The sequence below is a fragment of the Pogona vitticeps genome, chromosome 2, assembly GCF_051106095.1.
Source record: "Pogona vitticeps strain Pit_001003342236 chromosome 2, PviZW2.1, whole genome shotgun sequence".
Taxonomy (NCBI): Eukaryota; Metazoa; Chordata; class Lepidosauria; order Squamata; family Agamidae; genus Pogona; species Pogona vitticeps.
The window spans coordinates 4,404,178-4,411,824 of NC_135784.1; the positions used below are offsets into that span (position 1 = coordinate 4,404,178).

Consider the following 7,647-nt stretch of genomic DNA (forward strand, 5'->3'; position numbering starts at 1 on the left):
TGAAAATAAGCTCTAGTATGATTTTTCAAGATTATTGTAATATAAGCCCTACCCTGAAAATAAGCCCCAGTTAAGTGAAACCCCGTCCCCCACCAGGGACTATCTGGGACCCCTCCCGAGCCCTTGAGAGAGACTCAAAACTTCTTCCCCTCCTCTCCCCCTTTCCTCACTTGCAGAGGGGCTGGGCAGCCAGGGAAGGAGTTGCTCCTTGTCTCCTTAGTTCCCAATGGCTCTTTGGGATTGTCCTCTGCAGTGTGCGCTCTTCCCCCCCCCCCAAGTATGCCCAGGTGAGGCTAACAAAGCACAAGGTTGGAGGGGAGAGTCAATTTCCAACTTCTGGCCCCTGCCAGTCAGCTGGCCCCCCTGTCGTGCCTTTAGTTCCCCCCTCCCCTCTTTCTCCTACCATAACTTTTTTTAACCCTCCTCTTATTTGGCTTCCTCTTCGGTGCTGCTGGCAGGGCCATGTGTTGAAGCAGCTTCTGCCCTTTCCTCAACTGGGTTTGCCAGCTTCGGAACCCCTTCTACATCGATGCCTCCCCCTTTACTGCTGCCGTTGCTTCCCACAAAAATAACCCAGGGCCTGCCAGCCCCAACGGGAGCCTCGGCCCAGGCACCGCCACCAGAGGAACCCGAGCCACCACCGTGGTGCCTCCTGGCAGCAGCGGAGGCCACTCTGGAGGAAGTGGCACCAGGTACGTTTAAAGAAGGGGAAGAAGAGGAATAAATTAATCATAATATATAAAATAAATGATGGTCATTGAATAAATGTACCAACAGAACTTCAACAAAAAGAGGAAAGCCAACAAAACTTGGCTCCCAGCTTTGAAAAATACAGCATGCAAAAGGTCAACGAACTCTACCCAGCCATAAGGACCAGGGATCACTATACAGAAAAGACCAGCTAATGACACCCATCAATCACAGTGACAGATAATCTCTCCTCCTTATCACAACAATACACTCACAGCAAAACACACTAATCACCCTGTCGTGAGCACCCTGGAGCCTCTATTCTCTCAGGCCTCCAGGAGGTGTTCACTCTTCTTCTCAAGTTGTTGCCACCAGGTATTGCTGTTTCAATACCAATTAATCACTGAAACATTTGTTTCTTTGAAACTTAAACTTGTTATTTGATAAGTAATAAGAAATATGTAAATCACAAGTTGCTAATCAATCTCTTTCACTCACTGAACTCACTAATACACCGAACTCTACTCTCACTGACTCCCACAAAACTCTTGATCTCCCCTCACACTCCTTTATATACAAGCCACTCCCCCTTTTGCACCACCTTCCGTGCACTCATTGGCTCTTTTTCGACTGCTCAGCTGTGACGGACAGGTGAGGGCAGGGCTGAACGCTATATACCTCCCCCCTTAACAAGTTGTTTCATGGGGAAAGCTATAGTGCTTTACCCTCATGAACAACGAGGAGCTTACCTTATTAAATCATCACAATATTACACTCACACTTACCACAACATTTACACAACATTACACTCAAACTTACCACATTTTAACATATACAATAATTTAACATCTTACCTGCATGCTATACATTAACTTTGCAATCCAGTTACTAATTACATTACATGCCTCAGCACTTCAATTGTCTATACAGGTGCTTACCCAACCACCACACATAGCACTTTTAATTTTTACATACATTTTCTTTTGAATACACAGCATATAACATTTAACAATGTGTACATGAACATTTTATGGCTTTCGCTAAATTAACAAAGTCCATTTACTTCTTCTTCAGCCTTTGGCATTCTGCTACCACATTTTAAGTCTCTTTTGTCACAGTTTTAAATTTTCTCAGACCAACTTTTATGACGCATGAGTTCACTCTCACCACCAAGTTCTCGTCCTCTTCCAAAGTCCAAAACTGTAGTTGTGGTGGAGTAGTAGTGTCCATAAAGGAAATGTCCTACCCTCCAGCGCACATGGAGGTCTGGTGAAATCCAACTCCCTCTGCACCTTCACAAAACTCACAACTTGCAGATAGCTGGGGTCCCTCGCCAACCTGCTGCTTCCCATTCTGGCACAACCTCGGATGAAGGATCTTGTAGTCATCCACCTGGCTCAGCATGGCTCCTGTCTGGAATCTGGACCTCTCCACGACGGTGACGCCTCTCTGGCACTCGTGACCTCTCTGCAAGCGGTCTGCCTCCGGCGCTGTCTTCCATCTCTCTTTCCACCTTGCAATTTTAGCTGCTCAACAGAGTTTAACCTCTCCCTCTGGAGCCGCTAACATGCTGTTCTTGGTTAAACCCTTCAGGTAGGGCCTAACGAGATTGAGCCTAACTTTCAATTCTTTTGCTTTTTGCACCACTGGCTGGGTTAGGCTGGGTTTCACCCTATTTATCTTTCGATAGGTCACCCCTCTGCCTTCCCAATATGGCCATACATGTATCCTCTTGGGCTTTCTCCTTCTTTCATTTTGGACAAACCTTGCTTTCCAGCCCCAAAGTTTGGCTAGATAGGTTCGACCTCTATAAGGTGTAACCGCATGTGGGTGTGCATCCCCGGTGTCCAACCTGTGCACTACACCCTTGGCTACTTTGGGCTTGTTGGAGAAAATATACTTGCCCCTTAGAAGCACTGCTCTAGCTTATTTTTGTTTATCTGGGGAAACTGAGGTACTGACTTGGTCCTCCTCTGAGGGGTATTTGAGTTCACACCTCCCTTCCCCACAAGGTAACTCGATTCTTTCCTTGTTTGCCCCTTTCAATGCTAGCAAGACAAGGTCTCCTTTTTCATAGAAGGGCTTGATTCTTTTCCCCTGGTCCCCTGTCTGGCTTTTCTTTCCCACTAACATATTGATATACTCTCCCTCGTTCACTTGGGAGGTTACTTGCATCCTCTTGTGAGGGGAACAAGTTCCCAAAATCTTGACGAGTGCAGAAGTAAACCTGCTGCTACCCAGCTGCCTCAGCAGAGCATCTCCAATGTTCTGAGCCTGAATATTTTTCAGGGGAACTGCTTTGGGAGAACGTGCTGCACCCTCAGTTATGTTCAGACTGAATTTGTTTCCCCTCAGGGTAACTCTGGGCAACAGTCTACCTATGTCCAAACCACTGCGTTGGACTGAGTTCGAAATGGCAGGTAAAGGACATAGCCAGGCATCAGTTTTGTCACTGCCTTCCCCTTGCCTCTGACCTCCTTCACCCCGCTGGCCAAATTCTTTTAACTGCTCCTCCCTTTTAAGGCAGTCACAGTTTTGTACTAAACTTTGGTTAGTATTTATCATGTCCATATGGGATACAAGGGTAACAGCATGCCCCTGCTCCTCTATCCCCACTGGATCTTTGAGAGGCACTACCATCTGCTTGTGGTGATTCTCCCCTCCCCCACTGGGATCCACAAAGGCCTCCCTGTCCAAATGGTCTTTTTCTGGGAAGACCCTGTCTGGACTCTCTGGGTTTAACTGCCTTTCACCAATAGGCTTAAAACACTGATACAACTTGGGATCTGTATTTTGTTCCCTTTTAAAGGAATTTTCTAGTGGTCTCTCCATTAGTACTGATTCATCTGTAGGGTCTTCTCCCCTCAGGGTAACTGTGGGCAACGGTCCTACAATGTCCAGACCAATGCGTTGGAACGGGGTAGAAATAATTGGTAAAGGGCATAGCTTTGCTTTAGTCTTATTGTTGCTATTCCCCTGCCTTTGGCACACATCACACTTTCGACAGAAATCTTTTATTTGCTTCCCCATCTCAGGCCAGTAGAAATTCTGTGATATTCTTCGTTTAGTTTTGGCAATGCCTAAATGAGCAGAAAATACGTCTGAGGGTCCCCTTTCTATTATTTTCTGATGATATTTTAAGGGAACCACTAACTGCTTCTGAAGATTTTCCCCTCCCTTCCTGGGATTCACTAAGACTTGTCTGTATAATAGGTCCTTCTCTATAAGAAACCTTTCAGGTCTTTCAGGGGTTAATGGTTCTTCGGAAATGTTCTCAAAGCAGCATTTCAGTGTGGAATCTGCCTTTTGTTCCAGAGTAAAAGTATTGTTTTGGGGATTACTAAGCTGTATTACCTCAGCTGTGTCACTATTGTCTGTCATTATCTCTACAGGAATTTCGTTCTCCGCATCTGTCCTTTCATTTTCCCTTTGGGTACAAGTCAGTACTAAAACTCTCTTCACATGCTCAGAGAGGTCAGTCCCAATCAAAACCGCTGCTGGAACTTGCACAGTTACACCAGCCTTCCATTTTCCTTCCCACCCTTGATATCTGATGGGTATTTCAGTGACTAGCTTCTCCAATCCCTTTGACAGTCATGCTTTCCCCTTTCAAAATGTATGCCTGAGGGACAATATCAGGATGACATAAGGTTACTTGAGAGCATGAGTCCTTCAGAGCCATACATTTTGACTCATTTACTAAAATACTGTCCTCAGAACTTTTTAAAAGTTCCTGGTTGGTACCTATTAAATAACAATGGACAATTTCAGCTGCAGGCAACTGTTCTGCTTGTCTTCCCTGACCCTCCACGCTAGCTGCACTTGTATTATAAGTTACTGTTTCACCATTCTCTGAGGTAACTTTGTTAGGCTGCACACAATACACTGACTTAGGCTTGGGTAAATCAACCTTTCGAACCCTGAGCGCTACGCACCTCCCCCCTTAACAAGTTGTTTCATGGGGGGAAAGCTATAGTGCTTTACCCTCATGAACAACGAGGAGCTTACCTAATTAAACCATCACAATATTACACTCAAACTTACCACATCTGAACATTTACAATTAATCAACATCTTACCTGCATGCTATACATTAACGTTGCGATCCAGTTACTAATTCCATTACATACTTCAACACTTCAATTGTCTATACATACCATAACACTTCAAATACTTACATATAATTTCTTTTGAATACACAGCATATAACATTTAATAATGTGTACATGAACATTTTAATGCTTTCACCATTATACTAGAGTCCTTTTACTTCTTATTTAGTCTTCGGCGCATATCGCCAGGTCGTCAGCCACACCATTATAAGTCTCTTCCATCTCCTGAAAAAGACAAAAGCTGATCTCCCAGACATAAATACTCCACTCCCAAGCCAACTACACCAGAGCACAGAGTGCTGTCCTCAAAAGATGCTGGCCACAGAGACTGGCAAAATGTTAGGAAGAACAACCTTCAGAACACGGCCAAAGAGCCTGAAAAACCCACAACAACCATTAGATCCCAGCCATGAAAGCCTTCGCAAATATATCTTCTCAGCATTGTAGGGAAGCTGCTTGCCCGTGTTGTGCTGAAGAAGCTCCACGTCCTTGCAGAGTCTATCCAAAATCACAGTGTGGATTTCGAGCTAATAGATCCACCACTGACATGATATTCTCCCTCAAACAGTCTCAGGAGAAATGCAGGGAACAACAACAGCCACTCTTTGTGGCCTTCATAGAACTTACAAAGGTCTTTGATTTGGTTAGCAGGGACTGCCTTTTTAAAATCCTTCCCAAGATTGGATGCCCGCCTCGACTCCTTAACATCATCATGTCCTTTCATGAGGAAATGAAGGGCACTCTAGTTTTTGATGGCTCAACATCAGATCCCCTTGACATCCCAAGCAAAGTAAAACAAGGCTGTGTCCTCGCATCAACCCTGTTTGGGTTTTTTTTGTTTGTTTTTTGTTTTTGCTGTCATGCTGAAGCATGCCTTTGGAACTGCAACAGAAGGTGTCTATCTCCAGACTAGATCAGATGGAAAGCTCAATCTCTCAAGATTGAGGGTGAAGACCAAAGTCCATCTGAAATGCATGCAGGACTTCCTCTTAACCGATGATGCAGCCATTGTTGCCCACTCTGCTGAAGACCTTCAACTGCTCATGAATCGTTTTAGCAAGGCCTGCCAAGACTTTGGACTAACAATCAGCCTGAAGAAAACACAAGTCTCCACGCAAGAATTGGAGGTTGTTCATGACTTTGTGTACCTTGGCTCAGCAATCTCTGACACTCTCTCCCTAGATGTCAAGCTGGATAAACGCATTGGCAAAGCAGCTACCATGTTCTCTAGACTCACAAAGAGAGTGTGATGTGTGTGTATGTTTGGCCTGGATCAGGTGAAGAACCAGAGAGAGTTTGGACACAAAGATGGAGACCAATAGAACCAGAGGAACTATGGGACTTTGTATTTCTAGCTAGAAGCCCTCATTGTGAGAGATTCAACTTTTGAACTGTGAAGCTTTTGAACTAAATTGACAAAAAGCATCTGCCACTGGGAGTAGAGTCAAGGGGATTAAGAAGACCCTGGTACGAAGATCCTCCTGAGCAAAGCAGATTCCACACCTGTCCACTAAGTGATGGAAGACATGTCAGACCAAAAGCATTCCATACTTCACAATAAGTGATAAGGACCAGGTATCTAGGGGCAAACAAAGGAATCTATACTGCGCATGCCCTGTGAGCAACCTGAGACAAAGAAGTGTCTTTTACGCATGCTCTATTAAAAAAACTGCCCAAATAGAATAAAAGAAGAAGGGTCTGGGAAAACGTTAGTCTTGTCTGTCTGCTGAGACCAAAAAGTTTTTGGAACTAACTACCTTCTTTGGAACTTGGACAATGCAAATAAAGAATTAGTCTCTTTGGTGAGTATGTATGTGGTGTGAATGTGCTGAATGCATGAAACCCCTTTATTTAGAATTGTAATCAATAGGCAATAAAGTATATTCATTTTGCATGTTTAATATGTCTTGTGAGGTCCTTTGCTGTTTAATATTGTTCTTCTTGGGATACAAAAGAACAAGTAGTCACCCTTTTGTGACAAGAGTATGGCTCAATAAGAAGCTGACAGTATATACCAAGATCCAGGTCTACAGAGCCTCCTGTCCTGCAGTGATTCCTGGACCTTTTGTGCACGGCAGGAGAGGAAGCTGAACACGTTCCATATGCGTTTTCTTCGACGCATTTTTGGCATCACCTGGCAGGACAGAGTTCCAAATAGAGTAGTCCTAGAATGAGCTGGAATTAAACAGCCACATCTACATTGGCTTGGGCATGTCATGAGGATGGCCCTGTCCTTCACCCCCCCAGTCTTCCTCCCCAATCAAAGACAGATTGCCCCCAGTGTTATCCCTGTTCTTTCCTTGTGCCCCCTGGAGCCACCCCACCACCCACCCACCCCATTTGGAGATGATGGGGAGGGCTACTCCTTAAAACACCCATTAGAGGGGAAACAGAGTCAGGAAGGCGGTAGAGGAGCTTCTATCCTTGGTGCTGGTCAAACAAGAACCAGACATCAAATGAGGGTACCTGCCCATCATTCTCTCCTTTAAACCCCACCCCATCATTGTGGTCTCCAGGGACTACACTTGTCAAGAGGTCTCCTTTTGAGTTTTGGGTAGACAATGTTATTCTTGAGCATGGCTGGAGAGAGAGGGGAGTAGGGGATCTGCAATTGCATAACATGATGATTGATTGATTGATTGATTGATTGATTGATTGATTGATTGATTGATTGATTGATTGAACTTGTATGCCGCCCATCTGGACATCTAGTCTGCTCTGGGCGGCTCACAGAACAGAAAGTAAAACAATAAAAATAAAATAGCAGTTAACAGCACATAGATAATAATTCAAGATGGAGAGAATAAAAAGAAATTTAAATAGTGCCCAGAGGGAAGGCCTGTCT

At 44.6% G+C, this 7,647-nt stretch overlaps 1 protein-coding gene across 1 annotated transcript in view; it reads left to right on the forward strand.

Annotated features, from left to right (window-relative positions):
• LOC140703825 (uncharacterized) overlaps positions 1-7,647 on the forward strand; it is a 412,915-nt gene that overhangs the window by 358,707 nt on the left and 46,561 nt on the right. The window lies entirely within an intron of this gene.